Below are 16,268 nucleotides of genomic sequence, written 5' to 3'. Positions count from 1 at the left end.
CACCCTTTACTACCTCATTGCCATGCCTTGAAAGCCTGCATTGAGTAAATTCTTTATGTGTTTTATGGGCCATGTTGATAATACTATTCCATTAGTTATAAACACACAAGAGAAATAATGTGCATGCCAATTTGTGTTCCAGCCAGGAGAAATTTAAAAACCACTGGCAGTGATAAAAGGAGCCAGTTTAACTGCATCAGAAGACGTGTGGTAAAAACAAGACTCCTAAGTTTATGTCATATCATCCAACAAAGTTACAGATATGCAGTTTTCTGTAAACTGTTTACAAAGAATTATTCTAGATCCCAGTTTGGTATGCAGAAACTAAAGGCTTTATGAAGCCTTTTTCTTAATGAAAATGTATAGCATTTCATTTTTTTTATGTGTTTGATACATCTTTGTATTATGCCCTGGTATTATAAATAACTTTTTTTAATATTTCAAAACTTTTTTTTTGTTATATAAACATTAAGGTAGGATGTTTTGGGCTAGTCTCAGAATGGTCTCCAAAACCTGGGTATCTGCTACCTTGTGCCCCATGCACTCCTAATATTGGGATGTGCACTCATGTAGAAGTGAGTCTCACCCAGCACATACTGGAAATCTGCATGCATGCATGCAACAGTAACACGGTTTGAAAGTGCTTCTGCTTATAGCGTACCTAAACTCGGAAATTTCACTTTACATAAAAGGGTGAACAACCCTTTTATGTGGGGTAAAAATTCTGTTGTTTTTATTTTTTTAAATAAAAAAGGGTGCAGCAACCCTCCTAATTCTCAACTGCCTAGTCGATCGAGAATGAATAGGAGCACAAAGCCTCCCGGGATACCTACGTCAGGCATCCCGGGAAGCTCTTGGGTGCTCCTTTTCGCTCAAATAGAAAACATTTTTTTCATCCTACGTCACCCAATCTGGCACCTGGGTCGGGTGACATAGTATGAAGAACCCGGAAGAAGAGCAGAAGATGGCCGCACCCAGAGAGCCGACTCCGGGATGACTCGGGACCTGATGCAGGTCACCCCCGAAGTGATCTGACTGCCCTGCGGGATTCAAGGTAAGTGTATTTTTTTTTATTTTTTTGCCGTTTTCAGTTTAGTTCCTCTTTAAGGTCTAGAAGCAAGAAGTTCTGCTTTGTCTTTGGATAGATTTAGATTATGAATTACATCATTAAGCTCTGTTTGTGTCAAAATATCTGGTTTTAAATCTTCATTGGCCATGTAATTAACTTAAGATGATTCTTGATTTTACCCAGTTGCACCTGCAGTGTATTCCCCATCACCTTCTACAGACAAGTGCATCATGTGGTGATACAGGAACAGGCAATGAATCATTATGAGTAACTGGCCTGACTGCAGAATCAAGGCTGATTGATACAATTTTGTTTTTAGTTTTAGCTGGGAATCCACTTGTATTAATGCTGCACATTGCTGCCATTTACTATTTTAGCCACACACATAGTTTGTTGGAACGACTGGTACATGTGGAACCCAAGATTCATCCTGGTTGCCAAGTGGACAGCCAAAGAACAATTTGTATAATTTTCCAAGATCAGTGGTGTATGGGCGACTTTGTGTTTTTGTCGTGAAGGAACCACACACATAACAAAAACTCTGGATCAGCAGGAAAAAGCCTACAAAAGTAAATTATCACTCATGCAAAAGTGGGAACTGAATGATTTGTGATTAATTTTTGTTCTAGACAAATCTTTACAATACACAAATACACTATAGATCTAAAAAGGACATGCTTGTAAATTGTGAAGCAGCATTATGCCTACATGGGTATCACTACTGCTTTGACCTTGAATTCATTCCAAGTACAACTATCATCATGGAGTTTTACATGTTCTTCTATCTCTAGTGGTCATAGTCCACAGTTATAATAGTGATAGCCACTATCAAGAGTTTGATCCAGAGCAATTATATGATTATATGTAGCCAACATGGATGTAAATGCATTTAGACAGGGAGTGGTTGAAGACTAGACGAGACTAGCAGCACAGAGATGCAAAAAAGGATGACAAAGGAGTTAGACTTTAGTATAGCTCTATGTAAAGTAAAATACATTTCAATTTCTTTATGTAGGCATAAAGTGCTTATGCAGTTCTCTTGAATACGTGCAGACTGAACCCTGTCATTTGGCTGGCTTGGAACAAATTAGGGTGTATCTGTGGTTAAATAATCACTGGCACAGTTTATCGTTGCTGTGTACTTGAAGAATGTAGTATAAAACAATACCTAATTATGGGTTGTAAAAATATTATACAATGCTATATAAAGAGGACATATTTATCCTACTCCTTTATTCCTACCCACCTGGGACTTGCTGCTTTCTAGATACATTTATCATGTACTTAAATATTGTAGAGCAGACAAGATATATAGACTATTTCGTACAATGACTAATTTAGACCATTACCAACACCCTTACACCCAAAAATGTTTGCAGTGCAATAACTTTACCTTCCTTAACTTTCCTAGCCTTTCCATGGATTTTTGCTTGTATTAGGCAGGTTTTGAATTTTACTACAAGTGTATGGGAATTCAATACCCATGTGAAGCAGTCCAAGTGCAAGTCAGAAGGAGGTCAACTGCTGGTCAAATGCACCTGACGCTGAATTCTAAATGAAGAAGCATCTCAAGAAGATATCAAACTGAACCATCAACACAAGCCCAATCCTGTGAGCAGCAGCCCTTACACTAGACCTTGTTTTCCTTTTAAACAGGTTGGGCAATTGAGATCAATAAAGTCGTGAATGTCAGACATACATTTGATAGTACATAAATGTATTTTATCTGTTTTCACCCCACTGAAAGGAAGTTACATTTAGTGTTTGTGTGTAATATCCTTTTTTTTTTGCTTTTCCAATGACTTGACATCCAGTGAAGCTCCGAATGACTTTACATTAATACATTTTTATTGACTATTTTATACAAAGACATTGATTACAATTAAAATTACAAGTCTAGACACTCTCTCCTAATTAACCTTAATTGCAACCTATCTGTGTATATTATCAGTCTCAACATACAAAGGTAATAAAGGGTTCTTTATATTATTTGATCATTATATGATCATTTATTTTTTCATATCTAATTTTGATATAATTTTAGTTTGTGCTTTAAATATAGAGCTTTTAAACTTTGCAAGTTAATAAAAGGACAACTCTAATGCACGTGTCCATATTATAACATTCACTCTATGACATGCTGTGTAAAAATAAACAAATACAAGAACTCCACCTAGGCAAAGCACACCTATGCATGTAACTCATTGTACCATGGATAAAAGACCAGTGAGTCATTATTCCCAGGTTATTATTTGTTAGGGAGAGGTGACAATAAATAAACATGAAGCATAATAAACTCAAAAGCCACTAAGATAGGTTTTACACTGATAAGAAAGAATAGTATGAATAAAACTTCATGTGTATGGATAAGGTTCAGGTCCAAGACAACCATTGGATTTGCATCCAGTGCATCGAAGTTTATACTCCCAGGAAACTCATGTAAACATTTACTAAACCAAATGCTTTCTAACCATAATGCAATGCTTAGCTTTTGAACATTGGTCATCTGGCTCAGAATAACCATAAATAAGGCTTAAAGAAAAAATGCTAGAAAGCCCGAAGTTGAGAAGAAGCTCTGTATGCACAGGTAGAAGAGAGCAATAAGGGGCAAGACATATCAGACATTTCTGTCTCAATTAAGCTATGCAGTCTAAGCATGTGCAGAAAGTAGGTAAGTGACTGAAAAAGCCTTTCTTTTTTACCTGTACCTAGATGCTTTAGGGTAAATCCAGCATTGCACCCCTAAGTTTGCAGCCTATGCCGGTGTTCCACCACCATAACGATACAAAACAATGGGCCAAATTTATTAAAACTCTCCAAGGCTGGAGAGGATACACTTTCATCAGTGCAAACCCGGAATGGATCTGGTCCAGGATTCAAAAAAATTGCTAGCAAATTACTTTAAGAAATCCATTTCAGGTTTGCTGGATCACCCAGTTTACTGATGAATGTGTATTCTCTCCAGCCTTGGAGAACTTTAATAAATCAGGTCTACTGTTTTTTGAGCTGAGTCGGGACTGTTGCACTATTATTGGTGTTCAGTTTATAGGTAAGTTGTGTTATGTGGAGCTCTTCCATATATACTTCGGCCAGGACACTATCTCCCAGGAGTTTGTACTGTATGTTCTTTCATGTTGGTGTTTAAAGGTGAAGCAGGATGTTTATTGTTGGGATACACCGGTCACGTAAGCAGTGTTTTTGCTTCAGGGAAAGGCCATAGGTGAATCTTTAGAAACAAAGGAAGTGTCACGGGTGTGTTATTGGGATAAGCTTAAGGAAGCAGACAGGAATTTGAAAAGTGAAAAAGGATATATATTGGAAAACAAACTGAAGTCCTACTGCTTTATGATTGCAGATTCCCATGTGCAGGATATTATGAAGAATGATATGCTGCTCCTCATAGCTTACTTTTATGATAACTCTCCTTCCATCATTATAGATTTATTTTTCACAAATTTAAACAGAAATAGAGTACATTCTGATATATTTTTTACTGAGTACTGCTGGAGATTGGCACCATCTTTTGTTTTTATATTATAATTTTATATCAATCTAGTTTTGGCGACACATATTATTATGCCGGTATACTTAAAGTGAAACTAAACCCTGGTATACTCACCTGTCCAAGTTCTGTTGACGGTGCTGTCATCTTCTTCCTTTTTTCCATCTTCAATCATCTTGATTTGCTGGGCTGGGATGATTGAAAGTGGAAATAAACTAAAAACCCACTTACCTTAACTGCTGCAGATCCCTCAATAAAGACAGCTGTGGAGGGGCTTCAAAATCTGGCCCCCAATGTCCTTTTTTTGGTCCCGAAAGAAATCCTAAGTATGAATTGCAGCTGGCCCGTCACTGCATTGAAAAAGTGCAGCTACTACAATTCCTGACATCACTCGGGTCTATAGACCAGCGGGCTCTCTGCCTATGCGTGGCCCCGCATTAGACTGTTTTATAGACGCAAGTAATGCCGGGAATTTTAGTAGCAGTGCTATTTCATTAAAGAGGGAGTTCCAGCGGTGGGACACTCATTAGATTTAGCCTCGCATTGGCCCTGTCTGGCATTTCCAGCACTCCCCTCGCTGTATATTTCCTTGCTACTCCAAGGCATGGACTTGAATGGTTGTATTTTCATAGAGGAAAATTGTTATTATTATTGTTGTCACACTTACCTCTTCCTCACTAAAGAGCAGGCATCTCTCTTCTACGCATGCGGGTAGTTCTGATGCTGGATGTGCCTCTGTTTCCAAGCTTTATGAATTCGGTCCAATCCGCTGGCCAATCATAAAAGAGCCTCTTGTCCAGCCCTGGCTATTTAGCTAGCTCACAGACTGCACTCTGTGTTCGTGCAATATGTCTCTATTGTGCCGAGCCCCTAGTTCTGTTGAGTTAGTTCCTGTTCACCTGGTGCCTAATTCAGTGTTTCCTCTGTCCAGCTCCTGCTTTAACCTCTCGTTGTCCAGTCTGTTGGTTCCCAGCCAACTTCCCTGTCCTGTTCCAGTGTTCCTGTCTCTCTGTGGATATTCCTGAGTCACCTGTGCCACCTGTTGCTTCCAGTGTCCCCTGTGTTCCCTGTGCCCGCAGTGGCCCCTGTGTCACTAGTGCCTGTCTCCTGGATCCATGGCAATTGACCCCTGGTATGTGACCTGACCTTTCTTGCTTGCTGCCCGCCTCTACCCCAGCTTTCCTTGACTATCCTTCTGCCTTGTTTTTTGATACCGTGCTTTGCCCACATTGGCGTGCCCAAGTACCGCAACCTGGCCGTAACAAGCAGCGCAACACCCTCACCATCTTGACTTGACTCTGCGCCTTCGCCTTTCTCAGGCCTCACACCACCTCCATACAAACCATAGAGTCCCCTTGTGGTCCTGTCTCTCCATGCATGACAATTGTTAACCTGTGCAAAAAGGTTACCATTGATATTTAACTCCGAAGTCTACAAAGAGAGAAAGAGGCATAAGAGTTTTTCTTTCTCTAATATAGGCTTGTTCCAGACTGAATGAAACCTCTTTTTTTCATATGAAAAGTTTTTATAGCTAATGAGAAGGAAAAACTTCTTCAATTTGTTCAATAAATTTCAAGGTTGGCCCGCGACCTTGTTTAAGTTTTTAATTTTGACCCACTGCGCATTTGAGTTTGACACCTCTGATGTAAAGTAAAAACTTTGGTAATAGGTCTGCTTTAATTCAAGATTTGCCAAGTATCCCTGCAAATGGCATTTCCCTGGACATATTTTTAAAGTGGATCTTTAGTTGCACTTTAAAGCTAAACTCCCATCAAACATCAAAATACAAAGATGAAATACATACTGTATATCATAGCTGTATTACCTACAATAGGATTTGAATGCCTGACTTTGCAGCCCTGTGTAGTAAAGCAGGAGACCGATTTTTCTCTGGTCCCTTGTTCTGCTTCTCCCTCTAAGCTTTGCCGTACAGTAGTTTTAAGGCCTGACACCAAGTCAAGTTCAGGTACTTACACTGCCTGCATAAAAAATGTATTTAATGATGCATTAAAATGCATTCTAACAGAGCATAACATAACAACCGTTTTGTGTTTTAGGTTCCTGTTAGTAGTCATGTCTACAGTGTTTAGTACATTGTACAGTAAAATGTACACTTATCACCCTCATTGAATAACTAGCAAAACCAGATAACATTCTAACTATGTATGTGCTTTTCAACATGACAAATCACATGCTTAGCGACCTATATAAACAATACAAGGTATGCCGATTTATTTTTTTAAATAGAACTTTCCTAGAAATGACCTTTTACCCATAAACAGTGTAAAATGTTAGTTAAGAAATAAATTGAATTTTGTAATGCATTACTTTGTGAAGTGTGTAAAATGGACTTGCGGAAAAGCCACAGAGGGTTAACAGTGATTTTCATACACATGCTCAAATTGTTACTCTTGCACTGTACCACTCCTGATGGTATACTAAGTGGGTGGGAGGAAAAATACAGTTGTACTGAGACTGTAACAGCTAGTGAATGCAGTCACTGTTTGGATTTTGCTGCTGACTTGAACAGCAATCTTGAATTTCGTCTTGCATCATCATTAAATGTATACCAGATAAAGCCTTACTCAGGCATCATGGTGTACTTTGTGGTCTTTAACAGGCATACCTATCTAATACCGAATTTGTCTGCTGAATAGGCTGAATTGTTCACATCAGGGATATCTTGTTCTACTCTTCCCAAAAGCACATTATTACATTAAAATACAGAGGCTGTGCAAGCCATTTCGGTATGTTGGAGTCAGTAGTATGTTCATAGAGACATGCTAAGGAAAGACCACATTTTTTTACATGGAAGTTTCTTCTGGAAGTAGTTAATAGACTGTGCTATATATCAAATATGTTATAAAGGGGTGCACAGTACTTATTTACACTTTTGCATTTCAGTGCTAGTCAGTTGGTGGTAATGTGCCCAAAATGTGCAAGGAACAAATTTTCCATCCCATTATAAAACCTTAACTAAGGATAGCATGGGTATGTGGACACATCCTTAGTGCTTCAAATTTTGTTTCTGCATGAAACAGTCACAGCTAAGGCTGTTCACTTAGCAAAGTGATTTACCACTCTACAAGGGATATTTCACTTAGCTTAGTAAAATCAGTGCTTGCACCTGATTGGAAGTCAGCAGAGATTTTTTCTTTAACAAAGAACATAACAATGAGAAACATTGTGGAGAGAACCCTACCCGTGTGAGCTCACAGTCTAAAAGAATACTTAGAATGTAAAGAGATAAATTGGACCTGATTTATCAAAGCTCTTCAAGACTGGAGAAGTAGACTATTATGGGTGAACATGGGTGATCCAGCAAACATGGAATGGATCTGGTCCAGGATTGAAATATTTGCCAAAAATTAGAAAATGCATTTAGGTAATCCATTCTAGGTTGGCTGAATCACCCAGGTTCTACCATGATAATCTATCTTCTCTAGTCTTGAAGAGATTTAATAATTCAGGCCTTTTGGGTCCTCATTGTCCGCTACATGGTCTTTGGGTGCTTTAACCCAACCTTGCCACACTTCTGAACTTCAGCTTCTTACAGCCGTTCTATGCTTACCACTCCCATTAACAATGTCTTCTTGCCAACAGAACTGCCACTTACTAGTCTTAGTAGTTTTCAAGGCAGAAAGAAAAACATTTCCCTCACACCCCCATACTATTGTTAATAGCAACCATATCAAACAAGTACTTGTAAGCAATAATTTAAATAGTTGAAGCAAAAGTAATGTTCCATCTTTAAAAATGTTTAATCATACATATAATTATTGCAGAAAGGGAAGGCTATGTCCCTTCGGTAAGGCTATTACTTCTGTACCCAGCCCTCCTTCCCACAGCTCTCACCTCTGCTTCAACCATTCATTCATAACTCTTTCCTTTGTGCCCAGCCACAGGTTTGAACCTAGTCCCCTTTCTTTCATAGCTCTCACCTTGACATTTCCATTCTTATCCACAGCTACCATCTCTGTACCCCCCTCCTCCATAGCTCTCAATTCTGTATCTAGCCAATCTGACCACAGCTTTCACCTTTTGCACCTAACACCCCTTATCCACAACTCTCAACTCTGAACACCCCAAAATCCCTTTCATAATCCAAAGCTCACTACTCTTTCTGTACAAAGCACACTGATTTGCTGCTACACCTATCTAACTGAGCAGTGCATTGGCAATTCCTAAAGTAAACATGGGGTGAGGACCTCGCACTTAGGGCACCAGTCACCCAGTGCCCCCTGCTTTTTAATGGACCTGACACCCCAGAAAAATCACCTAGTTTGCCCACTAGAGAGAATGTTATGTGCTGATACTGTGACCACTATATATTTTCCAGTAACCATATCAAACTTAATCTCTTTGTAATATTTGGTGAAACAACTGGCCCTCCCCACAATGTGTACATGTTTTTCATTTTGAATTGCAGCCATATATGTTGTGGCTCGGCCATTTGAAATAACAAACATATGTACCAAATAAAGTAGGTAATGACTGTTTATAACACTGTGCAACACACATCAGTTTACCAACCTCCAAGAAGAAAGTCTAGTTTATTTGCTTGAAATTCTGTTATAAATAGCATTGTGGGGGCAGCAAGGCAAGTCTGATAATACAAAAGAAAGGCAGTTAAGTACTGCAAGCATAAAGGTATACAGCAGAGAGCTGTAGGAGCCGAGGGATTTCTGAATGCAGAATAAGAAACTGCAGAAAACAGTTTGCATGAAAAGAGTAGATTTGCTTTACATACTATATAAAACAACACACATGTTCTATTATATTTTTTAACAGGTCCTTACAAGTGAAAACATATTATGTATATTAAATTATACATACAGTACATATGTATATTTCATGTTGTAAAAGTGTACAACATAAAATACATGCCAACCATCAGGAAAAAAACATTATGTTGCATCCATGGATACTTTACTTTAAATTAAAAAAAAAAAATATATATATATATATATATTTCTGTTTACTAATCCTTCCTCAGGCGTGGCAGCTGCATTCGTTTCTTAGGCTGAATACATTTTCTACAAGCCCAAAAACCACAAGACAAGAAGCCTGTTACTGACAAGACCAGGAGAAAATCAAAGGCAAAATATTTGTTTTGTTTTCTTTTAATGGTTTTTATGGTTTACATACAGTCCGGTCAGTACCATATGAGGGATTTAAAAATGAATTGCATGTTAAACCCATCCCTGTCTGTAAAACCTTTCACAGGTATGGAATGATCCAAGGAGATTTTAAAATAAATTGTATTTGCAGCAATGTGAGATATAGAATTTGACAAAGAAAGGCAGCCAGCCATATTTACTTGTAAGGACTTTTTTTTAAACCTTACTCAACGATTATATATATAATAAGTGATCAAACATGTTCTGCTATAGAAATAATCTAGATATACTAATATGTATAGGTGTCTTGGTACTGTTATCACAAAGGACATGTCTTTTGTCAAACTTTGACCGGATTAGGATCATATTTTTTAAAAATTTCTATTTGGAATTGTTGAGACATACTAAAGGATAAAAGGGAAGATTCATAAATATATTGTTGAAATAACACAGAATAATGGGTTTAACAGATAAATTGTAATATCACTCTTATAAGGTAAGTCTCTACTGTGGAGCAGTGTGATGGCTTGGTTTAAGGTATTGGATTCTATTCCCAATTCCAATTTTCTGCATAGAGGTTTTATGGTCTGTGTTTGCATGAGTTTCTTATTTGGATCTCCAAAAAACATTCAAATACGTTTGACTACTTTCTATAACAGTCACTTGGCCTTCCCCCACCACACATACTTAGCTTTTTTTTTTGCTCCCCTACTGTTCCATTCAGCCATGTGCAAAAAACATATACCATCTGGATATGAATGATAAAATATCCAAGGATACATACATATACATAGACAGTATATGCCCTGAAAAATGTGCAACAACACAGCAGTCACATGATAAAAGGCATGTCAAAATCAGAATTCCTTGCAGGTCACACATGTGCCGAAGCGGCATATACAGTTTGTGTGAATAGCTCCACACTAGCCTCCTGTGTAACTGTGGTGTTGCCTACAGGACCTCTCATGTCTTCCTGTGACTACACTTCCACCTCCTACAGATCAAAACAAAAACCATGCAAGTGTCTTCATTTTATGAGCTTTCCACTATGCAGCCAACTGATAAAGTATTTTCTGCTGAAGTGGGGACAATTACATACAGGTGATTTACATCATAAGCAGTTTTAGGTCACTAGGTTTATAGCCTACAGGTTGTACCAGTGATAAACAGGAGTAATCGAGCTGCTGAGACAGTCTCTGTCCTTGCTAACAAAGAAAAAATGCTTGGAATGCTTAAACTGTGACAAGCTCAAGTGTCCGCAAGTAGTAAGTCGAGCAAGTGTGAGAAAGAGAGGGGAAAGAATGGGAGAGAGAAGTAGAGAGAAAGAGAGAATTATCTACAAACATATTCTCCTGAGAGGTGTAAAAGTTAAAAGGCTGAAATATGCTGACATTATGGTGTTTCTGGGCATTTGTCTAGTTTGCCCTGTCCCCAAACACCACTCTTGGCTTCTGAAAATGCTACTTCCCCAGCTGTCACGCTTCTACAATGTTCAAATAGTCACTCAGTTGTAATCAGGCTACCAAATCCAAATTCTTTATGTAGCTGCTAAATAGACTTCATTAGAAGGATGTATTTTGGCATTTTACTAAAGCAAAACTGTTTCATTTAGGATTAGATGAAGTGTGTTGCTTGCTTCATTTCATGCAACTGCATTTCCATGGGATTTAGGTTAGGGCTCTGATTTCGACATTCTAAAATGCCATATCTTTCTGTTTGAAAACACTATTGTTATTTACTCAACTAAAAATGTTTTAATATTTTACAGTACTGCCTGAGCTCAAAGGCAACACTGCACCCTTAATGCGTGGAAGATTTCCTGCACTTAGAAGAATCCATACATTGAGGGACAATGCTTCACTGGAAGAGAGAGTTGGGCCACTTCCAAACAGTTACAATATTTTGTGCTCAGAGTTTGGCTTTAAAAACATATATTTCTATATTAAATAAAATCACTTTTAATTTGGCTATCTTGCCGAACTGCAAAATTCTGTTCTTAAGAAAAACTAATTAACACTTTGTTTTGTAATAATATAGAAGGACAGCTTACAACTATCAATACATGAGTACATTTTATCAGTGTTGTGAAACGCTAGGTTTTAATTATTTATTTTCTAAAAGATCATTATCCTAGAGCAACCATTCTCATCCAGGGTTCTGTGAAAAACCCCAGAGTTCCTAAAGGGGATCCTCAAACAGTGGTTGATTGATCTCCCATTTCATGATGCCTTAATTCTGGGGTTAACACTACTTGTTAGAGCCAGATGCATGACTCTAATATTGGTTTTAGGTGTTTATAAAGGTTTTACACTAGTTATCATTTTACGGTGCCTTTCTTTACACTGGCCACCAATTTTAAAGCCTTTTTTTCTACTGACCTCCCAAACAATTGGTTTAATGGGGGTTCCCCGAGACCAGAAAATTACTTCAAAGGTTACGCAGGGGAATAAAGGTGAGAAAGGCTGTTCTAGAAGCTCACATTCTTTTTTATTAGTATCAGTGATTATTTAAAGGGAACCTAACATGACACAATACATAATTCTACTCTTTATTATGATTTTTTTCGCTCCTTCATTTTAAGATTTTTCTTACAATCTAGTAAATGTATCAGCTTTTATATTAACCGAACGGAACGTGAGCAGCTATGGGCTCTGTAATTGAAAGCTGTTAATAGTGCTCTTCTTAAAAAGTGCTGCCGCTGCAGCCCAGGGGCGACTCTAATAAATAAATGATGGTGGTAGGGGGTGTGGCTGCAAAAGTCTTGGAAAGCTGATGGAAGATAGAAGAATCCTATAATAGTCTAACAACCTAACTTAATAATAATGAATGTACTCATTTCGCTTATAATTAGGTGGGCTTTATTTATCATTGCTAACAAATGTGAGCCTGTTCCTTGAACAAGAAAATGTGTTCATTGCCATGACTGTAACATTTGAACATACATTTAACATGTCTTCAAGATACTATTTAAGTTTAAACCATTTTGTAAAATTATGATACATTAAAGTAAAGCATGTTGACTGTGAATGGACAAACAAGACATCAAAGCAGAGAAACAATGGAGATCAGCAGAGAGGTTAAAGCTGAATGCCGGGCAGATATAAAAAATAATTACATCATATGTTAGAGGTTTATTATTAACAAATATTTAAATGAATTTTTAAATGCAATAAGTGTAAGCTCTTTAACTGTCCAGTTATAGGCTGGAGGAAAAGAAGTGACCTTGGTGTGGTGTGTGGCAGATCTGTGTAAATCTGAATGAACAAAATGTAAATTCCTTGGTTGGTAAAACATCTTCCATATATGTATTTAAGATATCATGAATATGTGGAGCAGTTGGTATGTGGGTTCAGCACCCTAAATATTTTAACCGTTAAGTACCAGTCTGTAGCTACAACAGAAGCCTGTGCTCCAAGTTTCAGTACCTGCCACAAAATGTACCTAGCAGGTTTCTTTTGACATTTTTACAGGATTAACAATGTCAATCATATCTCTCATTTTGTTCGGGTTTGTTCCTTAGAGATACCATCTGAATCGGTGGAAAGCTGGGGGCCTGGAATTGGTGCCAACCTTTTGAGAACAGCAGGAAGTGATAAAAGATACGTAATAATTACATTCCAGAACATGATAATGAACAATTCCTATTTACTTGCTGAATTTAATGAAATGTAAAAAATAGCACAGTATTTTAGTAATCTGTATTCTTGCATTGAACATTTGTTATCTCAGTTCATATACCATTGGAGACACTATCTTGACGTTTCTGTGGTTATGTCACACATTAGATTATTGTCATTGGAAACAACCTTTCCTGATCATTTCCAGCTTCACTATAATGTATGAGTGCTGCACATACAGTGCTGTTTGGTTCTTGGGAGAGGGGAAGGAGGGCGAGGGACACCCTGAAGCACTCTTCTTCATAGGAATATACAGTGGTCATCCTGTCGGTCATCCATTGATCTGCCAGGATGGAATGTCAGGGGACAGCTGTAGTCATGCTATATTTTCACCTTAGATGATCACAATCTTTTGTCTTGGGCAACAATTATCTAGTGTGTATTCATAGCCCATGTTCTACCTTGACATTTCTGCAATAATTGGCTTCCTCCCAAATGGACCCTAAGCTTCTTATAGAGATATTGCAGTTATAGTTTGGTGTTAGAAATGTTTCTGCACCAGATTTTAATTATTTAATGTTTAAAATTTACACACATTATATCTACATTTGTTACTCCAAGAAGCTGTGTTAACGTTCCATGAATACCCAATCCTTTGTAAAGTACTGTGAGTGTATATAGTAACCTAGTCAGCAATGTGTTCTTTCATACCAACCACAACAACATCCATTCATCCAGACCATGATGATGCCTCCTGACTTCTCAGCTTTCACACATCCTCCTGATGTGCACATGACTCCAGCTATGCCTCCATGCTTGACTACTCTTGTTAGGAACTAAAGGGTTTTTTTTTTAACAATGATAAGTATGCCTATCAAATTGTCATGTATATTTTATTATCTATTTTGCCAGATCCCATCTGTTTGGATCCCTGTCTTCTAATAAGTATTCAAAATGCACTTTATGGCATGACAACACAATGATAAAACTGAGAATGCAACTAAGGTTGGGGGAAGGAAATCCTTTGTGGCACACAAGAATGACTGGTATGTGAAAGGAATAAACCGTGGTTAATCCTTGTAAGATGCCCATGGTGTTATTATAGCATCTCATTATCTAGCAAGGCAGATCTCAGTTCCCAGGGTCAGGCTACCAATTTAATGTCAGAGAGAGGAATGTACACTTGCTGAAAGAAAGAGAAGTTGCTAAAACAGATCACATGTGTAAATGTGACCGAAGAGTTTAGCCAAAGCTGGACATTTATAAGTCACATGTATAGCCTGCTGTAAATGTGCAGACACAATGGGTAACCAATACAGTAAATTTTACACATCCAAAAATTTTGGGCCTGTCACACCTATTATGACATAGATTTACCTGCCTTGCAGCAATGACATGGTCCAAGACCTATTTTTTTCTTTTAACACATTTTTTCTTCTTTTTCCTGAAAATGTTAAAATTGTTGATTTCTTTGTGCATGCGTGAGATGACACTTTTTTTTTTTTTTACATTCCAGGAAAATCCAAGATTGGGCATGCGCAGAAAAAGTAGCCTTCTAGGATACATGACATATGTAAAGACAGAAGGGGAGTGGTCCTCCCCAAAAAAGTAAAAAAAAATAAAATATTTAAAAAAAATTAAAAATCTTGTGATAGATCTAAATAAAGGGGATACAGCTTTTCAACCAACTCCATGCATTTTTTTTTTAAAGTAAAATTACAAATTTGTATTTAACTTCAATTACAGTAAAGCATGGTACTTTTTTCCCTTCCAGCAGCAATGCATACAACATATACAGTCTGCATGTAATTTCTCCATCCATCAGCAATTCATACAACATTTACAGTCTGCCATTAGCCATAAATACTATTTTTTTCACCTTTTTGGAATTGCAAGTGAGTGTACTTTTTTCCCATGACTGTATATATAGAGTTCTTCCAATATCTTTTCAGTAATCATAAAGCCCCATAGGGCCCTTTCACAGAAGTAATTTATGCATATCTTGCTTGTCCAATTTAATGCAATGCCTTAATGTATGCCTTCATGCATTGCATTAGGGCAGCCCCATTTATATGAATGCCCGCCACGCACCACAACACACTGCAAAGTACCACCATGTGTTATGTGTCGGAGGTACATTGTAGTCCCACTGAAAATGAATGGCACTGCTAACAAAGGTTTGGTGTGTTGTCGCTCATACTACAGCAATGCGTAGGTGCAATCTATCAGTACCCCAATACCTCCTTTCTTCTTCTTAATTTTAAAAGGGGAGAAGCAGGTAGGTTACAAGGAGATTTTGCTTATTTCCAAGTGCTTGATGATGACGATCACTTTCTAGGAACTAAAAAGTAAAATCCTGTCATAAGCCCTGTTCTTATTTGATACAACTATTCTTTTAGCCTATGGTGGAGGAAAAGGCCTATTTATACTGACTAGATTATGGTGAGGATTAGATGTGTGTGGGAAAGAACCAAAATTTACACTTTAGTGTCCTAACAAATTCATCATGTAATTGTATGTCTACTAATTTTTCTTTGTAGTACTCTTGCAAAAGTAGAAAGCACAGCCTGTTCTTTATAAAGAAATAAAAATATTTCTTTATAAAGATATTACATAATTTACACTCTTCCCATGAAGTCATTATTAGGAATTTTGAAATATGTTCCAAGATTGTTATGAAAACTAAAACAGCACTGGGTGAGTCACAACAAAGGAGAAGGTGTGACAGTGGTGGATCAGTTGCTATTGCAACTCATGTGAAAGACATAAGAAAATAGATTGTGCAGTCACAGCGTTTTACCTTTAGTAAATACTAACTTCCCTTCAATTGAATCGTACAGTATTTGTTGCCAGTAGCAGATGCCGCACCTTTCTTTGTAAAATCGTGTGATCTATGAACCTATGTAACATCAGTTTCTACATGAGTGTGCTGTAAAGAAAACATGAGTTGAGGAATACAT

The 16,268-nt window shown here is 37.6% G+C and overlaps 1 long non-coding RNA gene across 1 annotated transcript; it reads left to right on the top strand.

Annotated features, from left to right (window-relative positions):
- The first annotated feature begins 3,624 nt into the window (after nucleotides 1-3,624).
- Nucleotides 3,625-14,979, top strand: LOC140326159 (uncharacterized). The gene is made up of 3 exons (XR_011919795.1): nucleotides 3,625-3,740; nucleotides 11,460-14,354; nucleotides 14,825-14,979. It is a non-coding gene; the product is annotated as an uncharacterized lncRNA (long non-coding RNA).
- Nucleotides 14,980-16,268: the final 1,289 nt, after the last annotated feature.

Source organism: Pyxicephalus adspersus, chromosome 3, assembly GCF_032062135.1.
Source record: "Pyxicephalus adspersus chromosome 3, UCB_Pads_2.0, whole genome shotgun sequence".
NCBI classification, from domain to species: Eukaryota; Metazoa; Chordata; class Amphibia; order Anura; family Pyxicephalidae; genus Pyxicephalus; species Pyxicephalus adspersus.
The sequence above is the reverse complement of the archived record's forward strand: the minus strand, read 5'-3'. Positions and strand labels throughout refer to the sequence as shown.